This window comes from Mytilus californianus, unplaced genomic scaffold (assembly GCF_021869535.1).
Source record: "Mytilus californianus isolate M0D057914Y unplaced genomic scaffold, xbMytCali1.0.p SCAF_10, whole genome shotgun sequence".
NCBI lineage: Eukaryota > Metazoa > Mollusca > Bivalvia > Mytilida > Mytilidae > Mytilus > Mytilus californianus.
In genome coordinates, this window is record NW_026262582.1 from 76,406,597 (window position 1) to 76,432,967 (window position 26,371).

The 26,371-nt window shown below is 33.8% G+C and overlaps 1 pseudogene; it reads left to right on the forward strand.

The window, feature by feature from the left end:
• Window positions 1–17,090: 17,090 nt before the first annotated feature.
• LOC127718568 (neuronal acetylcholine receptor subunit alpha-6-like) lies at window positions 17,091–24,889 on the forward strand (annotated as a pseudogene).
• Window positions 24,890–26,371: the final 1,482 nt, after the last annotated feature.

The window sequence follows — 26,371 nt, forward strand, 5'->3', positions numbered from 1 at the left end:
TATTGCTGATCGGATATTATATCAAGTAATATTGTACAGTTGCGCTGGTAGTCATAGTAACATAGATATTATGTCTATAAGAGGCTGTATTTGTGATTATTTGATTATATTGTTTGAAAAAAACAGTTGATTATTTTGTGATTATATTGGTAAAACATTTTTGATGGATTAATTTAAATCCATCTTTAATAGTGAATTTGTTTTTTTATTAGTTTTACTGAAGCTTTGACAAGTTATCTGTGATAATGTTTAATGATTGATGTTATTTATATGTGTTAACCTTTGGTGTGAACTGGAATTCTCTTTTAAAAGTACCCCACTGGAAATAAGTGTCAATAACTTGTGTTGGACATCCTATGGTATTAGGCTGTAGTGATAATCTAGTATATATAAATTTCATTCATTACCATCTAGTCTATTATCAAAATATCATGACAATTTTTTAAGTATGATTTTAAGTAAACATGTAAATCATTTAAGGAATAACAGTACTGTAGTTGAAGAGTTGCCACCGTCAATTGTTGAGTTGACGGTCGCAAATGCAGTTTTACTGGCGACGCGTAGCGGAGACAGTAAAACGGAAATTTGCGACCGTCAAATCAAAATTGACGGTAGCAACTCTTCAACTACAGTACTGTTATTCCGATTCTAATGCATTACAAAAAGAAATAAAACGTTAGAGCTTTACAAAATGCATAAACTTGGCATACAAAAAAATTCCGCGAAACTTCATAAATAATTTTGGCGCAAAGACGTCATGGCTAAACGTGACATACGTCATACAAATGAAAACTTACAAACTGGAGGTTATTACGTTACTTCTACGATTCAATTTCGGATAAAATCACATTTAAACGGCGTATTCGAGGTAGGTGTTGTTTTATTTTCGATAATATTGTAGTAATCGAACAATTGTTAATCCAATCAATTCACAATGGAGGGCCCCTTCTTAGTTACGCCTGGTCAACTGTGGATTTGACGGTAACTTTTAGCCAATGAAAAAAACTTGTTACATAAAAAATGCATTAGAATTGGGTGTCTGTAACTATCTATATCTAATGCTATATCTATATGCCTTTTAAATGTATTGTGTCTGTAAAATTCATGCCTTTTGTCTTGAATAAATATGTAAATATATTGAGTTTTATAAATGATCTCTTTTATTTGGAAAGCACATGATGAAAATGCTCGGTAAAAAGTGTTTTTCCTGCAAGAAGGGACCTCTGAATTGTTATGAAATATGAGGATACGATATTATCGGATGCAGTATACATTACATTGAATTCTTCATTAGTAGAGAGAGAACATTTTACCTTTAACAAAAAGTCGAAATGGGGAAAACCGGAAGTCCCGAACACAAGTAAAAGGGTACAACTAAGAAACCGACCCCAAAAAAATCATTAATATGGCGAACCATTTTACTTTTGAGATACTTTATAAAACTAGGGGAAAGTGAATTTATCCATGTGTCTTGGAGTGAACCATATGCATTCAGCTCAACAATGAATACCCAGATATTTGTAAAGGGCATAAAACTTATCACAACTATACTTTATACAACACATAGCTGTTCAGTAAAGCTGTGGTAGTGTCACACAGAAATGGGTCGAAACATAATAACTATACTTTATACAACACATAGCTGTTTAGTACAGAGTAGTGTCACACAGAAATGGGTCGAAACATAATAACTATACTCTATACAACACATAGCTGTTTAGTGAAGGGTAGTGTCACACAGAAATGGGTCGAAACATAATAACTATACTCTATACAACACATAGCTGTTTAGTAAAGGGTAGTGTCACAAAGAAATGGGTCGAAACATAATAACTATACTGTATACAACACATATCTGTTTAGTACAGAGTAGTGTCACACAGAAATGGGTCGAAACAGAATAACTATACTTTATACAACACATAGCTGTTTAGTACAGGGTAGTGTCACACAGAAATGGATCGAAACAGAATAACTATACTTTATACAACACATAGCTGTTTAGTACAGAGTAGTGTCACACAGAAATGTGTTGAAACATAACAACTATACTTTATATAACACATAGCTGTTCAGTACAGAGTAGTGTCACACAGAAATGGGTCGAAACATAATAACTATACTTTATACAACACAAAGCTGTTTAGTACAGGGTAGTGTCTCACAGAAATGGGTCGAAACATAATAACTTTACTTTATACAACACAAAACTGTTTAGTACAGGGTAGTGTCTCACAGAAATGGGTCGAAACAGAATTACTATACTTTATACAACACAAAGCTGTTTAGTACAGGGTAGTGTGACACAGAAATGGATCGAAACAGAATATCTTTACTTTATACAACACAAAGCTGTTAAGTACGGGGTAGTGTGACACAGAAATGGGTCGAAACTTAATAACTATACTTAATACAACACATAGCTGTTTAGTACAGGGTAGTGTCACACAGAAATGGGTTGTAACATAATAACTATACCTTATACAACACATAGCTGGTTAGTAAAGGGTAGTGTCACACAGAAATGGGTCGAAACAGAATAACTATACTTTATACAACACATAGCTGGTTAGTACGGGGTAGTGTCACACAGAAATGGGTCGAAACATAATATCTCTACTTTATACAACACATAGCTGTTTAGTACGGGGTAGTCTCACACAGAAATGGTTCGAAACATAATATCTCTACTTTATACAACACATAGCTGTTTAGTACAGAGTAGTGTCACACAGAAATGGGTCGAAATATAATAACTATACTTTATACAACACAAAGCTGTTTAGTAAAGGGTAGTGTCACACAGAAATGGGTCGAAACATAATAACTATACTTTATACAACACATAGCTGGTTAGTAAAGGGTAGTGTCACACAGAAATGGGCCGAAACATAATAACTATACTTTATACAACACATTGCTGGTTAGTAAAGGGTAGTGTCACACAGAAATGGGTCGAAACATAATAACTATACTTTATACAACACATAGCTGTTTAGTACAGGGTAGTGTCACAAAGAAATGGGTCGAAACATAATTCTCATGAAATGACTCATGACATGTAGACAAAAGTAATCAGTCCAAAAATGAAGAGCAAACTGAAAACTGTGACACTAGTGGACCAAATCTAGATATGATTAGGGAGCAAACATTAAATTTGAAAAAAGAGGGGGTGTCTGAGTCAGAAACATTTTTTTTAGTTTTTCAACACTGTCAATCAAATTATTTTTTTTCAAAATTTAACACTATTAGGTATTTGGGGAAATCTGGATACAGAATATTTTTTTGTCATCTGCTTGACCACAAAATCAAATGGGGCCACTTGAAGTTAACAGATCATTCCCCATAGGCGGATCCAGGGGGCCCCTACCCCCCTTTTATGGGAAAATGTTTTGTTGGTTATATAGAAAATCACTGAAGCATGACTGTAGCAAGCCCTCTTTTATGGCAGTCAGTTATTCCCCCTTATAAAAAGTTCTGGATCTGCCTCTGGTTCCCTTACATACGATGAAAATAAAAAATGACAAAAAAAAATGATATTGAAAGTGAAAAAAACAATGAAAATCAAGAGAGACTTTTTGATAGTGACATATAACATGCCATACACAATATCAAACTGACCTTATAGAACAATCTTTAACACTTCAAAGTGAGGTGAAATCTCTACAAATAGTTGCTATTGAGATGTTAAAAACACTACATGGCGTATGCATCAAAGTTGACAGGCTTGAAAAAAGGATGAAAAAACTTACAATAACGGAGTTGTTTGCACCTGTCCTTAGTCAGGAACCTGTTATTCAGTGGTTGTCGTTTGTTGATGTGGTTCAAAGTGCTTCTCGTTTTTCGTTTTTTATATAGATTAGACCGTTGGTTTTCCTGTTTGAATGGTTTTACACTAGTCATTTTTGGTGCCCTTTATAGCTTGCTGTTCGGTGTGAGCCAATGTTCCGTGTTGAAGGCTGTACATTGACCTATAATGATTTGCTTTTTACAAACTGGGACTTGGATGGAGAGTTGTCTCATTGGCACTCATACCACATATTCTTATATCTATTGAACAAAGATTAACAAAAATAGAAGAGAAAACATAATATTTAAAAACAATACCTGATAGATTGGAACAAATACATACTGACAATACAGAAACTAGAAATCAATTCAAATTAAATGATATATATGATCGAAACACTTGCTGAACTGCCATCATAAGTTTCTGGCTTGGAAAATAGAATTGACAAGACATCGAAACACTTGCTGAACTGCCATCACAAGTATCTGGCTTGGAAAATAGAATTGACAAGACATCGAAACACTTGCTGAACTGCCATCACAAATATCTGCATTGGAAAATAGAATTAACAAGACATCGAAACACTCGTTGAACAGACATCACAAATATCTGGCTTGGAAAATAAAATTGACAAGACATCGAAACACTGGTTGAACTGGCGTCACAAATATCTGGCTTGGAAAATAGAATTGACAAGACATCGAAACATTTGTTGAACTGACATCACAAACATCTGGTTTGGAAAATAGAATTGACAAGACATCGAAACACTCGTTGACCTGACGTCAAAAATATCTGGCTTGGAAAATAGAATTGACAAGACATCGAAACACTCGTTGAACTGACGTCACAAATATCTGGCTTGAAAAATAGAATTGACAAGACATCAAAACATTTGTTGAACTGACGTCACAAATATCTGGCTTGGAAAATAGAATTGACAAGACATCGAAACACTGGTTGAACTGATACCACAAGTATCTGGCTTGGACAATAGAATTGACAAGACATCGAAACACTTGCTGAACTGACATCACAAATATCTGGCTTAGAAAATAAAATTGACAAGACATCGAAACACTCGTTGAACAGACGTCACAAATATCTAACTTGGAAAATAAAATTGACAAGACATCGAAACACTCGTTGACCTGACGTCATAAATATCTGGCTTTGAAAGTAGAATTGACAAGACATCGAAACACTCGTTGAACTGACGTCACAAATATCTGGCTTGGAAAATAAAATTGACAAGACATCGAAACACTTGTTGAACTGACACCACAAGTATCTGGCTTGGAAAATAGAATTGACAAGACATCGAAACACTCGTTGAACAGACACAACAAGTATCTGGCTTGGAAAATAGAATTGACAAGACATCGAAACACTCGTTGAACAGACACCACAAGTATCTGGCTTGGAAAATAGAATTGACAAGACATCGAAACACTGGTTGAACTGATACCACAAGTATCTGGCTTGGAAAATAGAATTGACAAGACATCGAAACACTGGTTGAACTGACACCACAAGTATATGGCTTGGAAAATAAGATTGACAAGACATCGAAACACTTGTTGAACTGACACCACAAGTATATGGCTTGAAAAATAGAATTGACAAGACATCGAAACACTTGTTGACCTGACATCATAAGTATCTGGCTTGGGAAATAAAATTGACAGGACACCAGAACACTTGTTGACCAGACATCATAAGTATCTGGCTTGGGAAATAAAATTGACAAGACATCAGAACACTTGTTGAGCAGACATCATAAGTAACTGGCTTGGGAAATATAAGTATCTGGCTTGGGAAATAAAATTGACAAGACATCAGAACACTTGTTGAGCAGACATCACAAGTATCTGGCTTGAGAAATAAAATTGACAAGATTGCGATCAACTCAACAACGAAGCAAGAAGAAAAAGAAATGAAAGATTGTATGAAAGAAGACGCTACTGTCGTTGAAGAAAATAAAACTATTTTAAACAGAGCGGCATAATTTTCCTAATGAATTGTTTAAGTAAGATAAGATATTCAATTCGGTTATAAATAATAAACTGATATTAATTTTTAAAGACAAAATGAATCCATCACAATTTGGATTCAGAAAAAAAATTGATCTTCAGATAGTCTCTTTATCTTAAAAAAGTTATCAATACATATGTTATACATGAATAATAAAAAACCAAAAAATATTTGGATATTTTGTAGATTTGAAGAAGGCATTTGACTCAGTTTGGAGACTAGGCCTTTTAAATAAATTATTTAATACTGATAATATTCAACCTAAACTGTATATAGTGTTAAAAGATATGTATGAGCACACCGAAGCTTCATTCAAATATAAAGAAAACATATGATTCTGTATTTAAAGAAAGAGGCTTAAAACAAGGTGACAGTCTAAGTCCTAATCTTTTTAATATATATAAATGATCTTCCTGAAATTTTTGACAAGGATTGTAAACCAGTCACGCTTAATAAGATGTCTTTCAATTGTCTTATGTTTGCAGATGATTTGCCTTTGTTGTCTGAAAGTGCTTAAGTGCTTAAGTGTCAAATGTGACGTCACTTTGTGCGTTGAGGCTTTGGCTAACTCGGCTGTGTATTTTTATGTGTTGGATTAAGTTGTTTTATGTAATGTATCCGTTTTTATTCTGTAGTTAGTCCCCACTTCGGTTTTATCATGTATATCTATTATATAGTCATTTTATAAAATTTACTGTTTGCAAAATTATAAATTATTCTAAATAATAAGGATGTTCTTGTCCCAGGCAGAAAACCCTGGCCGTGTTAGGCGCAACTTTTTGGAAGTTTTGGTCCTCGGTGCTCTTCAGCTTTGTAATTGTTTTGGCTTTCAAACTTTTTTCATCTGAGCGTCACTAGTTGGTCTTGTGTGGACGAGACGCACGTCTGGCGTATTGAATTTTAAGCCTAGTACCTTTTGTTAGCTATTATTCGTGTGTTTCTTTGTCCTATATATTCTCCCATTTATTTGTATTGTGGTCCTGTCATGTGATGTTGTCGTTTTGGTGTTGTGTTTGACGTTGCCATAAAAGCGGGAGGTTTGGCATGCCACCAAAACCAGGTTCAACCCTCCATTTTTTTCTTAAAATATCCTGTACCAAGTCAGGAAAATGGCCATTGTTACATTATAGTTCGTTTCTGTGTGTGTTACATTTCAATGATGTGTTTTTGTTGTGTCGTTGTTCTCCTCTTACATTTGATGCGTTTCCCTCAGTTTTAGTTTGTAACCCGGATTTGTTTTTATCTCTATCGATTTATGAGTTTCGAACAGCGGTATACTACTGTTGCCTTTATTTAAGTGTTCTAGAAGTCATTAGAGAATCTAAGTAACTATTGTAAGAAATGGCAGCTGTCAATAAACATAAAAAAATATATTTCATAAGATATCTAATAAAATATATAATATATCTTATAATATTTATAGAATATCTTATAAAGTATATAAGGTATCTTATAAAGTTTATAAAAACTAGATTATATTAGATATCATATATATTATATGAGATATCTTAAAGTTCGAATAAATAGTAAAACGGCTTGCTACAAAGAACGCTTATGTCAATATTGTTCTTTAAATGATGATGAATATTATTTCTTATTTAAATGTTAAAAAAATGAAAACTTGAGACTTGAATTCGTAGGAAAAAGCAAAAATATCTATTCAAATATAGATGAGATGAATCAATTGGATATATTGATTTTATGTCTTTAATGTCTGTCAGTTATGCGGTATAGTGTGTTGTTTTTGTTGTTTGTTTTTCTTAATTTCTAAATATATGACTGTAATAGTCCATTAGTGAGAATCTTAAAGTCATGTTGTATTTTTCCCTTATCATATACTGTTAACTTATTTCACTCGGACTTTTCCCTATTTTGTAAAGATATTTATTGACATTAATAGAGCCAGATCTTAATCTGAATATGATTCGTTCATTTTCTCTATTCATTTGTGGAATAGCAATCTTTAATGATACATTATTTTAGAAGGAGTGTAGTAATCTTCCCTTTGGGTTGTCTGACCACTGTTTTTGCCAAATTTGTTTGAATATGTTTTTTGTTTAACATTTGATGTCTTCCTTATATAGGGGAATATGACAATCTATTGTACCTTTATTAATAGCCACTTTGGCTGTCTGGTTTGCAATTGCAATTCCGACGTGGCTTGGGATCCACTCAAATATTATGTTACCACCAAGTTTGACTAACTGGTTGTATAAAACTATAATATCGTACAATAAATAATTTTTTTTACCTTAAATAAATTACTCTTGAAGGCTTGAGGTTTTATTAGAATTTGGATCTTTAGATCCGTCCGTATATATTTTTAAAAATTGGCGATACTGCGTATCAACCATGAAGTTACTTTTACTTCGAATTAAGTGTGGATTGTCCTTTTATGAGATGAGCTTTGAGAGTTGTGAACATACACGGGGTTTAATCAAATGCCAAGAGGATGTTGAAAATTGTTTGTATTTATATATTTGGTTAATATCTATATCATGTTGCTTAATCATATCTTTTGAAACAATAAAATACGGTTTTCTATTCTGTTTTATTTCCCTGTGGTAGCAAAGAAATGTTGCTTTTTTTGCTAAACTTTCCTTAGTTGGATAGTTATCTTCATGACTAGATATATTCAAGAAGGATTTTGTAATAAGACACTTCCTACGTTCTTCGTAGGTTGGGTCTCCCATTTCTACTTGCAGTCCACTTGTGGCTACATTTTTATATGCACCTGTACAAATTCGAAGTGCATGACTTTGCATCCGGTCCAGTATTTTCTTTACGGAATGTGAGGCGGAATTATATACTTCACATCCGTAGTCTATTTTAGATCTTATAAGTGCAATATATATGCATGTTTCTAAAAGAATGCATGACTGTTTGCTCCCCACTAAGTACCAGTTACAAGTTTCATACAATTTAAGATTTTACTGCATTTTGCCTCTATATATTGTATATGTTTTAACCAAGTCAAATTACTATCAATAATTATTCCTAAAAAATTTCACCTCATTGACGACTTCTAATAAACTGTTACCTAACTTTAATAATAACTTCTCAGACTTGGTCTTTCTACTAAACACAATAGCTACAGTTTTAGAGGGGGAGATAAGAAATCCCCATTTATTACACCATGTTTTGATATTGTCAAGATCTTTCTGTATTCTCCTTTTAATATAACCAATATTTTTACCACACAACCATACAGCACTATCTCCTGCAAATTGGGAAATAGAACAATTATTAATACATGTGGGGAGATCGTTTACCATAATATTGAATAATGTCGGGCTGATACAACTTCCTTGAGGGGTACCATTTTGAATCGTGAGAGTATCAGAGAGAGTATCATTTATGTTGACCTGTATGGTTCTGTTAGTTAGAAAGCAGTTAACCCAACCTTGCATGTTACCCTTTATCCCAATTTCAACCATTTTTTTGTTTAGAAGTCCAAATTTACATATCATATCAAATGCTTTCTGGAAGTCAATAAATACTACAACTAAATATTCTTTTTTTTTAAATAATTTTTGTATATCGTTATCAAGTCTAATTATTTGTTCCATCGTACTTCTATTTTGACGGAATCCACTGTTAAGGTGAGTAAATATGATTTTTCTCAAGGTACCATCTCAGTCTGTTATTAATCTTACAAAATTAGATGTTAAAGCTATTGGTCTATATGCATGTGGGTCACTTGAAACTTTCCCCTCTTTAAAACTTGGAATTATTATAGAATGTTTCCAAGCCAGAGGAAGCTCTTGTGAGAACCAAATTCTGTTATATAATAAAAGAAGTACACTAAGTGATTTATCACTAAAGCTTTTAAACATAATATAGGTAACCTTATCTTTACCAGGAGATGTATCTGATGTATCAGAAATAGCATCCATTTAATTCATCACGAGCAATGGTTCATTATAACTTTGGGAGTTTTCAGAAAAATATTCTTTCAAGTTTTCAGCTTCTATAGACTCAATATGTTCTTTATGTGATATAAATGCCTCTGAATAGGTACTTGAACTGCTTAAATTGGCAAATGCTTCATCCAATATATTAGCCTTTTCTTTAGTAGATTCATATATTTTATTTTTGTAAATCAAAGTTGGCATAATTAGAGAATTAATTGTTTTACCCATCATTCTCTTAATTGTATTCCATACTTGCGCTATATTATTATTATTATTATTATTCAAGAAACTGCAGAACTTTTCCCAGTATTATTGCTGTGTTAATTTAATAGTATTTCTACATTCCTTTTCCTTCTTTGTATTATAAGTAATCATGTCCATCCCCCGTATGTCTGGCCTTGTTACGAGCTTTATTACGTTCTTTTACCATCCTTGTACAGTTTTCATTCCACCAGGATACCTCTGGTTTATTATTTTCCCTCCTTTTCTTAGAAGGGATGTGCTCACCAGCAATTTTAATGATAGTGGTAGTGAGATGAGTACATGATTCATTGATATCGTCGGTAACCATGCTCTCACTAAGTTGTTTATGAAATTAGCTGGCGAACCCATCCCAATCTGCTTTTTTATAGTTCAAATGTCGTTATCAAAATGGTTGTGTGGACAAACGCTATTTTATTTGTTAACATTTAAACGTGTTTTATAACCTTTAAAATCCCATTATCAAAAGAAAAAAAAATATACCCAATCTTGCTAGTTAAACTGGTAAAAATATGGTGTAAAAATTACTTTTTTATTTGTCCACTGAAGTTATATATCGACTGCGAGTCAATTGTATGATTGAATATTCTGCTCTGTCTGTTGTTGTTGTATTAAGTAATATAGATACAATGGATACACGTAGATTCGTGAAAAAGAATTCATGAGCCCGGAGGGCGAATGGTTTGTTTTTAATTAATCGACGCTTATCCATTGTATCTAATACTTATACTATTGTGATGATTTCTTTTCAAAATTAAAGCCTTTTCTTAATTAGAAGGTATTGTAAGTTAATATAAATAGCCATGGTATCATGCTCACGATGCATTAATAAATCAAAGTTCACAATTAATAAGTTAAGGAAATACAAATATAACCCGTCCGTCTTTAAAGTATTTTGCATCTGAATATTATCCTTAATTTACAAAAATAAGACATATTCGAATTTATCTTTAAGTATATATAATAAGTAACTGACCAAAATTTCTAGCAAGAATCCTAATTATTGGCAAATCACAATTTACTCGCATAGGTATTTGCGATTAAACATTTGTAAAGATATGTAGTAAAACAGGTGAAATCATACTATATAAATAAAAAAAGGGATACATTAACCGTAATTATTTGTTTCTAAATACCTGAATTGGCCAATAATAATCCAAAAATAAACGGGAAAAGCAGCTATTATCACAAAAATATCCACAATAAAACATACAAAATAAGAAAAACAGACGGTAAAGAAAAGAGACAGCAAAAAGAATACTGTGATTCGAACCTAAACCGGCAAGTCTCTATCTTTAACTTGAATCTTCAACTCACATTGATCTTTACCATGTTAACCTGGCGGCTACCGACATATACTATACGATTGCCTATTATGTATATATAAAGGTACAATTGTAGATCAAATAAAGATTATACTTAGAAAATGATTTAGATATAACATTGCAGTTGCCTTCATTTATGAACTCTAATCGAGCTGTTTAAAGTTAAACCACTCAAGTGAGAAAAACAGCTCACCTGTGTAATATATAAACATGCGCGTCACTTGAATACTCGCTTTCAATTGCGAGACAGAACTTCTTGAATATAAGAATGTAACGAAGTCAGTAAATGGATAAATGAATTTTATTATGTAAGTACAAAGTCAAGAATATTTCTAAAGTTCAAATTTTCGAATGTTCACAAACTGTCTCTAAAGTTAAATTGTTCGAAAGTTCAATAAATCGTCACACGGACACGTAATCGTATAGTGGCATAATTGTTTGGTCCTGACTGAGTAAATTCAGATGGTAAGTGAATTAATTCCAGCCTACCCACGAGGGAGAGACCTTGGCCGAATCTCCTGTCGGAATCTGCTGTTCGAGTCAAAAGCTGGATCTTATATAGTCCAGAGGGGTCATCAATCAGCTTCAAACAATAGCCATAAATGTCAACAATTTATAGAGTAATCTAGCTATTAAATAATACATGTACTAGGTTGGGCAGTTGACACTGCTATTAACATCTGCACAATGCAATTAACGTCGGCAGAATACATGTACGATAAATGTCTGCAAGGTACATGTATACCTGTATCAATTGTGTTAGATTGGAATACTCCTTGTTAAATATTGTTCTTTTACACATTGTGTTACAAGAATCCTCTTTATACTCATCAACATACATGTACCAAAAACAATCATAATCAATGACAACTGTAACAAATGGATATTGAAAAAAGAAATGTAATTATTCTGCTGCCAGTGCTGGTACAAATTACATTTCCTTTTATATATGATTAATAAAAAAAATACTATTTCACCATTTAATTGGTCAACAAGATATATCTATAACATATTGCAAATCTGGACTGATTTCAAAACTTTAACATGTCTCTCTTGGAATGTATAAAAGTTTCTGCTGACAGGAAATTAAACACAGTGTTTCTTCTACAGTATCTCACGAATGAAACGGTGAAATTAAAGTCAATCATCACAACCTTTCTGACTGTTAGGACTTCATGGATGATGAATCTGAAAAATAAAGTTTAATGATAATAAACCTGTTCTTTGTTATAAATATTATCAATTCAATTGTTATGTTTTCAATACTACAGAATTTTATATCAAGATCTTGATTTTTTTGTGTGATTTTGTTTTTTTTTTTGTATATAAAGTATCTGGATATGAATGGTCTCTTATACATTGACTCTTTATACTAATCCACAAAAAATATAATCTTTGGGTATTGTTTGGGAGGGAAATTGCAATGTTATATCTTAATCATTTTCTTAGTATAATCTATATTTCATATCGGACGCTTCGCGTCCTCATGAAATCTACAACTCATAAGATATAACATTGCACGTTCAAAGCGTTAGTCATAATTACTAACATACCTGAAAGTAAACTGAAAACTTTCTTTGAAAACTGATCACTATCCCCCGGCAATGGTCTGAAATAGAATTTTTGAAAAGTTAAAGCATTTGACCAATCAGCTATTTTCAAAATCTCTGATATAGAAACTCCTTGACATTTTGCCTTACTAGTTGAGGAACCTCTAGTTGAATGAGCCTTACATTTGGTTGTATCAATACCAGCTAATATCATAATATCTTTTATCCAATTAGCTATAGTATTATATGAGGCACCTTTGTGTGGTTTAACTAAAGTTCTAAGTAATGGATTTGGCTTAGACTTATCCTTCACTCGAAAATCTACAGAACAATTTAAATAAGCTTGTAAACAATCAATCTTACATAATTTAAGGTTGTCCTCAAATTTTGGGTAAAATATTGCTTTTGAATTACAGTCGGATTAAGTTTTTGATAAACCTGGATGCTGAAACTTAGCCCCTTCATTGTTTATTTGCATAAATCTTATATTAGGTCTGAGCAATTTCAGAAGATCTTTTCGGAGCAGCTATTGCTAAAAGAATTGCTAATTTCTTGGTTAATGTTTTAAGGTCCAAATCTGGGTAAACAGACTGAGAAATGAGAAACTTCAGAACAATATCAATGTCCCACATTTCTTGATATTTAGGTAAAGGTGGATTTTCCCTCAAAATGCCCTTCATTAATTTTTTTACTAATTGTGTCTGTCCCACTGGTTGACCATCAATATGAGGAATAATAGAGGATAATGCAGACCTATGGACATTAAATGTTCTGTATTGAAAACCCTTTTGGAACATCCATGCCAAAAAATCTAGAACAGCAGTTAGAGGTGCAAAAAAAGGATCAACTTCCCGTTCCACACACCAGCTAACCCACTTATTCCAGGCCGAATTGTAAGTTGTTTTAGTTCCTTTCCCCCAGGAGCTGAGCAAACGTTTTTTTAACCTCCTCTGATATTGACATTGTTTGATATGATCTCCTGAGACAAGCCACCCGACTAGTTGAAGTGATTTGTTTTTAATCATTGGGTGAGATTCCCCTTGATGCGACTGAAGTAGACGTGGAAATGTTGGCAACAGAATTGGGTGTTGAATTGATATTTCCAGCAATATTGCGTCACATGGCTGTGCCATCCAAGAAGGAGTTACCAGAACTACAGTTGTTTTCTCTGTTATGATTTTCTTCAGACATTGAGCTATCAAGCAGAAAGGGGGAAGGCATAAGCCTTGAAACTTGCCTAAGGATGCAGGAGAACATTGAATGCTAATGCTCCTGGATCGGGAAGCCAGCTTATGTATGTTTGAAGTTGAGTGTTGGAACGATCTGCAAAAAGATCTATGTTGCAGACCATTGTCTGTCTCATTTAAGAATTGAAAACCTTTGAATGAAGTTTCCAATTGCTAGAGTCTAAATGATGTCTGTATGTACCAATCTACCTTTCAATATATTGTTGTTAAAGTAATGGTTTGTACATTCAATATCTTTTTATACCAATGTTACCACACCTTTTGTATGCAACTCTCTTTGAGAAAACTATTTTCTAAATCGCTAATAACATTTTGCTTAATATAACCACATTCCTGCTAACAAATGATTTCACAATCCCCATAATCTTTAATAATACCATCTATTTTTGTTTCAAAACTCCTTCTTATATTCACACTTAAAATTTTCAAAATACTTAACATTAGTAGTGTGCTATAAAGAAATGTTAGTTTAGCATGCATCATTTTGAAGTTTGAGTTGTAGGTGTTTGTACCTTTGCTTTCTTTTGTGAGTGTTCTTGCTTTTTGCCATCTCCTGTTGAATTTCTTGACCTTTTATTTGCCATTGTAGTTTTGCTATCTGTTTTCGGTTCATCTTTTTTAGTCTTATCACTGTGGAGGGGTTCGATTCCCAGTGATGGAGGTAAATTTTTAAATTAATTCCATTAGTGAACAGAAATCAGTAAATAAGCTTATTCAAACTTAATGAAATTAGGCACACAAAGGAAACAATAGAATATAATTTGGTGAGCTCAATTCAACGACAGATTCAGGAAGCGTTGATTCTAGAAAAAGAATCCACGACAAATGAATAGGCTGACGTCACGACAATGGTTTAATCACTAAGAATGGTTTATCTACCTAGGTTAATTAAATTGAGAATTATAGAACGAGATGGGCCACTTGTACAATGTTGTAACCATCTACAGAGATTAATTAGATTGATCATAGTAGAACGAGATGGGCCACTTGTACAATGTTGTAACAATTTACAGGGGCTAATTAGATTGAGAATTATAGAACTCGATGTTGGCATTTATGCCCGTCTACTGGCGATAATTAGACTGAATATTGTAGAACGCGATGTTGGCATTTATAACCATCTACTGACGTTAATCAGATTAAGAATTATAGAACGAGATAATGGCACCTATAACCATCTACAGAGGCTAATTAGATTGAGATTTATAGACCAGTTGATGGCACTTATAACATTCTACAGAGGCTAATATTAGATTGAGACTTATAGAACGAGGTGATGGCACTTATAACCTACAGGTTAATTAGACTGAGAATTATAGAACGAGATGATGGCACTTATAACCTACTAGTTTATTAGATTGAGAATTATAGAGCGAGATGATGGAACTTATAACCTACAGGTTAATTAGATTGAAAATTATAGAACGAGGTGATGGCACTTATAACCATCTACAGAGGCTAATTAGATTGACAATTATAGAACGAGTTGATGGCACTTATAACCATCTACAGAGGCTAATTAGATTGACAATTATAGAATGGTGTGAGGCACTTATAACTATCTACAGAGGCTAATTGGATTGAGAATTATAGAACGAGGTGATGGCACTTATAACCTACAGGTTAATTAGATTGAGAATTATAGAACGAGATGATGGCACTTATAACCTACAGGTTAATTAGATTGAGAATTATAGAACGAGATGATGGAACTTATAACCTACAGGTTAATTAGATTGAAAATTATAGAACGAGGTGATGGCATTTATAACCTACAGGTTAATTGGATTGAGAATTATAGAACGAGTTGATGGCACTTATAACATATAGGTTACTTAAATTAAGAATTATAGAACGATATTGATGGCACTTATAACTTACAGGTTAATTAGATTGAGAATTATAAAACGAGGTGATGGCACTTATAACCTTCAGGTTAATTTGATTGAAAATTATAGAACGATGTGATGGCACTTATAACCATCTACAGCGGCTAATTTGATTGAGAATTATAGATCGAGATAATGGCACTTATTACCATCTACAGAGGCTAATTGGATTGAGAATTATAGAACGAGGTGAAGGCACTTATAACCATCTTCAGAGGTTAATTAGATTGAGAATTATAGAACGTGATTATGGCACTTATAACCATCTACAGAGGTTAATTATAGATTGGGAGTTATAGAACGGGTGGGGCACTTATAACCTACAGGTTAATTGGATTGAGAATTATAGAACGAGGTGATGGCACTTATAACCTACAGGTTAATTTGATTGAAAATTATAGAACGATGTGATGGCACTTATAGCCATCTACAGCGACTAATTTGATTGAGAATTATAGATCGAGATAATGGCACTTATTACCATCTACAGAGGCTTATTGGATTGAGAATTATAGAACGAGGTGATGGCACTTATAACCATCTTCAGAGGTTAATTAGATTGAGAATTATAGAACGTGATTATGGCATTTATAACCATCTACTGAGGCTAATTAGATTGAGAATTAGAGAACGAGGTGATGGCACTTATAACAATCTATAGAGGTTCATTGGATTGAGAATTTTAGAACGGGGAGGGGTACTTATAACAATCTATAGAATCTAGTACAGTAATTAGATTGAGAATTTTAAAACATGGTAAAGAAAAGTGTACACATTAAACACTTAAAATATGTATGATTCACTAATTTCGCATCCTCACTGGAAAAAAGGGGGCGTGGGGGTATTGATATCCCTTTTGAACTATTGATTTGTTTATTTTTTTTAAAGAGATAAATCACATTTAAGCACATTACCATAGACAGGTGTACGTAATTTGAACATATTCTCAATGATCCTTGCGATACTAATACCATTGAAACATTGAACTGTTTAAATAAAGTTTGTCAATAGAAGCATGAACCGACTCAATTTAACAGATCACGCGTTCTTTGTTATTTAATAATAGAATAAAACGAAACGCGTAATTTTTATTTTGATTTAAATGTCTGTATATTTTTTTTCCAGACGTCCGATATTTTGGTGATATATTTTTTAAAGAAAAGATCCACACAAATGTCATATATCTAAAATGAAGGTTATTCGTTATTCGATCTGCTTATTTATATGTAAGTATCATTTGCTTTATTTATGAAGTCATTATTATGCTGTGATATTGTATGCACCCTCCGCTTACATTTCTATTTACCTCTTAAAAAGGGAGGTATTCAAATGTTTAACTGTTTTAATGTCACCCCATGTTGTGCATTCTAAACAATATACTAGTATTTCACTAGAGGTTTTAGTAGGAGAGGAGTTATTCTTAACTATATACTAGTATTTCACTAGAGTTTTTAGTAAGAGAGGAGTTATTCTTAACAATACTAGTATTTCACTAGAGTTTTTAATGGGAGAGATCACCTACTCTTGCGATGCCACATGAAAATGTTTGCATAATTATTAATAAAAATAAACAAAAGAAAATTGGGATATATACACCGAGACAACAAACCTCCAAATAAAACACATTGAGGTCAAAGCACGGGCTCCATCAACATCCAAGTGTCTAAACTGACCAAAGATAACGGGCTCCATCAACATCCAAGTGTCTAAACTGAACAAAGATAACGGGCTCCATCAACATCCAAGTGTCTAAACTGACCAAAGATAACGGGCTCCATCAACATCCAAGTGTCTAAACTGACCAAAGATAACGGGCTCCATCAACATCCAAGTGTCTAAACTGACCAAAGATATCGGGCTCCATCAACATCCAAATGTCTAAACTGACCAAAGATAACGGGCTCCATCAACATCCAAGTGTCTAAACTGACCAAGAATAACGGGCTCCTTCAACATCCAAGTGTCTAAACTGACCAAAGATAACGGGCTCCATCAACATCCAAGTGTCTTAACTGACCAAAGATAACGGGCTACATCAACATCCAAGTGTCTAAACTGACCAAAGATAACGGGCTCCATCAACATCCAAGTGTCTAAACTGACCAAAGATAACGGGCTCCATCAACATCCAAGTGTCTAAACTGAACAAAGATAACGGGCTCCATCAACATCCAAGTGTCTAAACTGACCAAAGATAACGGGCTCCATCAACATCCAAGTGTCTAAACTGACCAAGGATAACGGGCTCCATCAACATCCAAGTGTCTAAACTGACCAAAGATAACGGGCTCCAGCAATATCCAAGTGTCTAAACTGACCAAAGATAACGGGCTCTATCAACATCCAAATGTCTAAACTGACCAAAGATAACGGGCTCCATCAACATCCAAGTGTCTAAACTGACCAAAGATAAGTCTAGACAGCTAATAGTTTGAATAAATGTTTATAGATGTTTATAGATGTTTATAGATGTTTATACATATTTATAGATGTTTATAGATGTTTATAGATGTTTATAGATGCAAGTGTCTACTGTTGATATCGTATACGTATGCTTAAGATGACCCACTGATGAAGATCGGCTGTTTATTGAGTTATTATATTTTACAGATGTATGTGTACTCACTGTATGGGGGTTGTATACTTACGCTATAGAAGATGCTTAAAGGACGATCGGCTGTTTATTGAGTTATTATATTTTACAGGTGTATATGTACCCACTGTATTGGGGTTGTATACTTACGCTATAGAAGATGCTTAAGGGACGATCGGCTGCTTATTGAGTAATTATATTTTACAGGTGTATCTGTACCCACTGTATTGGGGTTGTATACTTACGCTATAGAAGATGCTTAAGGGACGATCGGCTGTTTATTGAGTTATTATATTTTACAGATGTATGTGTACTCACTGTATGGGGGTTGTATACTTACGCTATAGAAGATGCTTAAGGGACGATCGGCTGTTTATTGAGTAATTATATTTTACAGGTGTATATGTACCCACTGTACTGGGGTTGTATACTTACGCTATAGAAGATGCTTAAGGGACGATCGGCTGCTTATTGAGTAATTATATTTTACAGGTGTATATGTACCCACTGTACTGGGGTTGTATACTTACGCTATAGAAGATGCTTAAGGGACGATCGGCTGCTTATTGAGTAATTATATTTTACAGGTGTATATGTACCCACTGTATTGGGGTTGTATACTTACGCTATAGAAGATGCTTTAGGGAAGATCGGCTGATTATTGAGTAACTATATTTTACAGATGTATGTGTACCCACTGTATTGGGGTTGTATACTTACGCTATAGAAGAGGCTTAAGGGACGATCGGCTGTTTATTGAGTAATTATATTTTACAGGTGTATATGTACCCACTGTATTGGGGTTGTATACTTATGCTTTAGAAGATGCTTTAGGGAAGATCGGCTGATTATTGAGTAATTATATTTTACAGATGTATGTGTACTCACTGTATGGGGGTTGTATACTACGCTTTAGAAGATGCTTAAGGGACGATCGGCTGTTTATTGAGTAATTATATTTACAGGTGTATCTGTACCCACTGTATAGGGGTCCTATACTTATGCTTTAGAAGATGCTTTAGGGAAGATCGGCTGATTATTGAGTAATTATATTTTACAGGTGTATGTGTATCCACTGTATTGTGGTTGTATACTTACGCTATAGAAAATGCTTTAGGGACGATCGGCTGTTTATTGAGTAATTATATTTTACAGGTGTTTGTGTACCCACTGTATGGGGGTCGTATACTTATGCTTTAGAAGATGCTTTACGGACGATCGGCTGATTATTGAGTTATTATATTTTACAGGTGTATCTGTTCTCACTGTATGGGGGTTGTATACTTACGCTATAGAAGATGTATTAGGGACGATCGGCTGTTTATTGAGTAATGATATTTTACAGGTGCATGTGTACCCACTGTATGGGGGTCGTACACTTTTGCTTTAGAAGATTCTCTGAGGATAACTTATCTAGACTTATACTTATGCTTATACTTATACTTATGCTTTAGAAGATGCTTTAGGGAAGATCGGCTGTTTATTGAGTAATTATATTATACAGGTGTATGTGTATCCACTGTATTGGGTATATACTTACGCTATAGAAGATGCTTTAGGGACGATCGGCTGTTTATTGAGTAATTATATTTTACAGGTGTATGTGTTCCCACTGTATGGGGGTCGTATACTTATGCTTTAGAAGATGCTTTAAGGACGATCGGCTGATTATTGAGTAATTATATTTTACAGATGTATCTGTACTCACTGTATGGGGGTTGTATACTTACGCTATAGAAGATGCATTAGGGACGATCGGCTGTTTATTGAGTAATTATATTTTACAGGTGCATGTGTACCAACTGTATGGGGGTCGTACACTTTTGCTTTAGAAGATTCTCTTAGGACAACTTATCTAGATACAGGTTATAACACATTTGTCAGACCTCTAGCAAATGTAGAAGTTACAATAGCACTGAATCTCATCACTCTCAACTCACTGGTATGTAAAACATTTTTTTCTGACAAAAAATGCATCGTGAATGAATTAGGAAAATCAAAATCATAATTAAATTACAAAAGAAAAACAACATTAGATTAAAAGGAAATAATTCTAAACTTACAAATAGTATTTTACATGTGTCTTTTTTGGCGTCATATATATAGAATGTGTTTCTTCTTTTGTAACTATATAAAGTACGTGTTTATTTTGCTGAACAACGTCATAAAAATATGTTTTATCTTGCTGTACAATTTCATGCACAATATATTTATCTTGCTGTAACGTCAAACAGTACGTGTTTATCTTGCTGTACAACTTCATGCACAATATATTTATCTTGCTGTAACGTCAAACAGTACCTGTTTATCTTGCTGTACAACTCAAATACAATATGTTTATCTTGCTGTATAGTCAAACAGTACGTATTTATCTTGCTGTACAACTTCATGCACAATGAATTTATGTTTCTATCTCGTCAAACAGTACGTATTTATCTTGCTGTACAACTTCATGTACAATGTATTTATCTTGCTGTACAACTTCATGTACAATGTATTTATCTTGCTGTATCGTAAAACAGTACGTATTTATCTTGCTGTACCCCCCAGACCCTGGTACAACTCCTTCCAACGACGGATTAATTTATAAGTAGATGTTTATCCTCGCATAACAGTAAAACCCGTTTTTTAATGATACAAGTAAACTATTTTATAAATATCTAATTTTGTCCGTTATTTTTCTGTTCTTTTAATCTGTGTAAAACCAGTGTTCATGACATCTTTAACAATATTTTTTAGAGTATTAGTGACCAGACGATGTCTATAGCTGGATATCTTACAATGGTAAGTGGAAAACAGGAAATCTTAGAAGAAAAAGTAAATTTTTCTACCAACAATTAACAAGCAACTGGTTTTATGCAAATCAATATAAGCTAGTATATAATAGAATAGATAATTGAAACGGAGAATGTGTAAAAGAAACAACAACCCGACCAAACAGCAGAAAACAGCTCAAGGCCACCTATGGGTCTCCAACAAAGCGTGAAAATCCGGAGGTGGGCTTCAGCTGGACCCTAAACAATAATACTAGTTCAGCGAAATGGACGCCACTCTAAACTGCGAAACATACAAATGAACCAAAATCTAAAAAAAATAAAAACAAACTCAAGACTTACAAAGGCTAGAGGTTGCAAACATGCGGAGGGTTTAAACATGTTTTAAGAGATCTGAACCCCTTTTACCTTTAGCCATATAAAACCGATTTCAGTACCACGAAAATTTTTTAATAATGTACATCCGGTACGGTAAATAAGATACAATTAGTTTGAACAATTTTTTTGGACATAAACTAAATGTTCAAACCACCAAATTAGCATTATACGTTAGTATTTTATTCATATGATACATATCAAAATTAATACAATCCGTCATACTTACATATACTTATTGCATATGGATTCAGCAGGAATGCCGATACACACATGGGTGGACCCACCCGAACACATGCGCATACGTGTATGGGCACACCCGAACACATGCGCATAAGTGCATCGGGCACACTCAAACAAACTTGCATGTCAGGTTAACGATTCTAACATGGGTGGACACATCCGAACACATGCGCAAACGTGCATGGGCACACTCAAACAAACTCGCATGTTAGGTGAACGATTCTCACATGGGTGGACACATCCGAACACATGCGTATACGTGCATGGGCATACACAAACAAAACTTTACCCCATTACTTCTCGTGCTGCATCAAGTCAAGCTTTCCTGTTGTTTTCTGTCTTTTTTCGGATGACTTGGTGGTTGGTGTTCTATTATTTTGGATATTCCCGAATTACTTCCAATCAGACAGGCATGCTTTGTTTTTTTTCAATTCCAACAACACAGGATAAGTTAAGTATGATGACTCAGAGTTTCTTTTACATACATATTATTGTAGACATGGTCTGATGAAAGATTGGACTGGTCCTCAAACCCAACATACAGTAGCAGTATCCCTGCGATATATAGTAATGAGAACTATGTTTGGAGACCAGCTCTCATTATTGAAAATTCGTAAGTTTTCTCCAAAGATCTATTGCAAGAAAATATATCAGAAACAAAAACCTACAACAGTTGATCAATTCAAAACAACAAAATTAGTTGACATTTCGCCAATTAATGAAGGGTTCAAGATTTTTTAAAAGGGGGACACGACATTAAAGATAATAAAAAAAAAAAAAAAAATTGGCACATAAGCGTGAGTGGGTGAGTCCAATGTCCCTCAAACACAGTGAATAAACCCTTGTCCATTATATTTTCAATACATGTTTAAAATTGAGAATGGAAATGGGGAATATGTCAAAGAGACAACAACCCGACCAAAGAGCAGACAACAGCCGTAGGCCACCAATGGGTCTTCAACGCAGCGAGAAAATCCCGCACCCGGAGGTGGTCCTCAGCTGGCCCCTAAATAAAATTGTGTACTAGTTCAGTGAAACTGGACGTCACACTAAACCCCAAAACATATAAATGAACTAAAATTAAAAAACATACAAGACTAACAAAGGCCAGAGGCTCCTGACTTGGGACAGGCGCAAAAATGCGGCGGGGTTAAACATGTTTTGTGAGATCTCAACCCTCCCCTATACCTCTAGCCAATTTAGAATAAAGAAACACATAGTTTGTTTACTGATTGAAAGACAATTCACCTGCTTAACAAAACACGAACAGTTTTTTCAATAACATACTGAAAAACTAAAAATATTTTTTTTTCACCAATTTTGAATAGATTTATTTATTTGTCTTCAAGAAATTTAAAATTAAAACAATTTGTTGAATTTAAAACATGACCGAACACAAGATGAATGTTCTGTGCCTTAAAATATATTTAGAAAATGACGTGTTTCTGTTTTTTTATATCGTTCTTTGTCAAGAAAAAAACAAATGGAAAGAAAAACCAGATTTTACGAATTTTTTTATATTTTGTAGAGTAAAAGATATTTCCGTGATAAGTGATGAAAACATTCTGATGAGACTCGAAAGTACGGGGAATATCACTTGGACACCCTCGGGAATTTACGTAACACACTGTGAAACAGATGTCACGTTCTACCCTTTTGATACGCAAGAATGTGACGTCACAGTATCTACATGGGGATATACTTCAATCGAAATAACCCTTTTCATAGCATCCGAGGCCGTTAGGTTGAGCTATTACAAAGAAAATGGAGAATGGTCGTACGAGGGTTTTACAACAACTTCAACTACAAATACAAGAGAAGGATCCTCAACGCCTCATGTTTCATTTAAGCTCAAATTTAAACGACGACCAGCTTTTCATGTCTTGAATTCTTTGATACCGATGGTTTTATTGGCGCTTCTGAGTTCCATTGTATTCAAACTTCCTCCTGATTCTGGTGAAAAGATGGGCTACACACTGACTGTTTTATTGGCGTATGCAGTGTACCTGACTATTATATCAGATGATCTACCTTCTACATCGAACTCCACGGCTATCTTAAGTATGCATATAAAGTACAAATAAACATGAATAAAACCTTACAACGATAACAGATCACATAACGTTAATACAAAAAACAAAATTAAATCGAAAAATTGTAAAGATATATAAAATCAATCAGATAGCTGCCTAAGTTTTAATATTTATCACAGACATCACTATCATTTAGAAAAGGTGGAAGGTTCCAAACGGACTTTCAAACTTGTACATCGAAGACTAACTTGGTACACCATTGCCAAAAAAAACCCGAAAAACGAGGATAGGAGACAAACAACAGTTGACCAAACACTACACAGAAACTAAAGACTGAGCACCACGAGTCACTATAAAAACCGGAGGTTGTCTCACGTGCTTCGAAAGGGTAAGCATATCCTGCTCTACTTATGGCACCATCTGTCTATAATCACTAAGAAGATATAATGTAAAAAGTTGTTACTTTACTGTAAGTAAAAAAATATTATATCGGCTTGATTAATAGCATCTTTTGTCAAACATTATTGTTTCCCGTTGTGTATCTTTTGCCGTCCTTGTTTTAGGACTATGCTTGTACACATAAACATTTTTTCAGTCTTTTGTTCTAGCATTAGGAGTGTGTTGTCTGTTAACTCCTACATGTATATTTTTCAGCCATTTATCTATTGCTCGTCTTAGCTTTAGGAGTGTGTTGTCTGTTAACTCCTATATTTATATTTTTCAGCCATTTATCTATTGCTCGTCTTAGCTTTAGGAGTATTGTCGGTTATTATAACCATTTACGTTCTGGATTGTCACCACAAAGATGAAGACATCCCGGTTCCAAAATGGCTGACAAGACTGTCGACTGGTTGCCTTGCCAAATTTGCATGTTGGAAAGATTATAAATGTTTATGTGGACGACAGGTATATCCAGACGGAAACAAGGAGTATATGAAAGAAACAGAAAAGAAAGTCAAACTCAGTGACGAGAAACGTGCATCTTTTAACGATAAAGAACGTAAAAACGATATTCTTACCTGGAAAGACATATGTCATATTTTAGATGCGTTTTTCTTAAGAGTGTATCTCATGACAATTGTTGTTATGACGGTGTTATTGTTACTGACATTGGTGATAGGTTATTCTGTCAAATGAATATTCAATTTAAATTAGGATTACTAATAGCTTGAAACACTATATATTTTCAATGAAGATTCGATGTCTTGGATCACTATATATTTTCAATGAGGAATCGATGTCTTGGAACACTATATATTTTCAATGAGGAATCGATGTTTTGGAACACTATATATTTTCAATGAGGAATCGATGTCTTGGAACGCTATATATTTTCAATGAGGAATCGATGTCTTGGAACACTATACATTTTCAACGAGGATTCGATGTCTTGGAACACTAGATATTTTCAATGAAGATTCGAAGTCTTGGAACACTATATATATTTTCAATGAGGATTCGATGTCTTAGAACACTATATATTTTCAATGAAGATTCGATGTCTTGGAACACTATATATTTTCAATGAAGATTCGAAGTCTTGGAACACTATATATTTTCAATGAAGAATCGATGTCTTGGAACACTGTATATTTTCAATGAGGATTCGATGATTTGGAACACTATATATTTTCAAAGAAGATTCGATGTCTTGGAATAAAAGAATGATTTTTCAAACTTATTTGATGTCCTTTACATCGCCATGTCTTTCAAAGTTGAATCGTGCTATACTGTTTTATCATTTGAGTTTAAAACCTGATAAAATTGTACTCTTATTTCAAGTCAATTCGTCATCTCAAACTTTGTGTGAACAGTGTCAAAGATGACGTAAATTCAAGCACATTGTTATTTGTAAATTCACTTCACGCTGTTATATTGCACTAATTGACATATTATTTATAATTGTTTGTTAATTTGATACAGTTTTCTCAACTTGTCTGTAAGATATTTGAATAATTTACTTCTATATATTCCCGCAACCTCCTTTTTCTGATGTAATTTTTGTGATATGCTACTATTCCCGCACCCTCAGTGTCCCTAATGTCATTTTTGTGATATGCTACTATTCCCGCACCCTCAGTGTCCCTAATGTCATTTTTGTGATATGCTACTATTCCTGCATCCTCTGTTTTCCTAATGTCATTTTTGTGATATACTACTATTCCCTTATCCTCCGTATTTCTAATGTCATTTTTGTGATATGCTACTATTCCCGCACCCTCAGTGTCCCTAATGTCATTTTTGTGATATACTACTATTCCCGCACCCTCAGTGTCCCTAATGTCATTTTTGTGATATACTACTATTCCCGCACCCTCAGTGTCCCTAATGTCATTTTTGTGA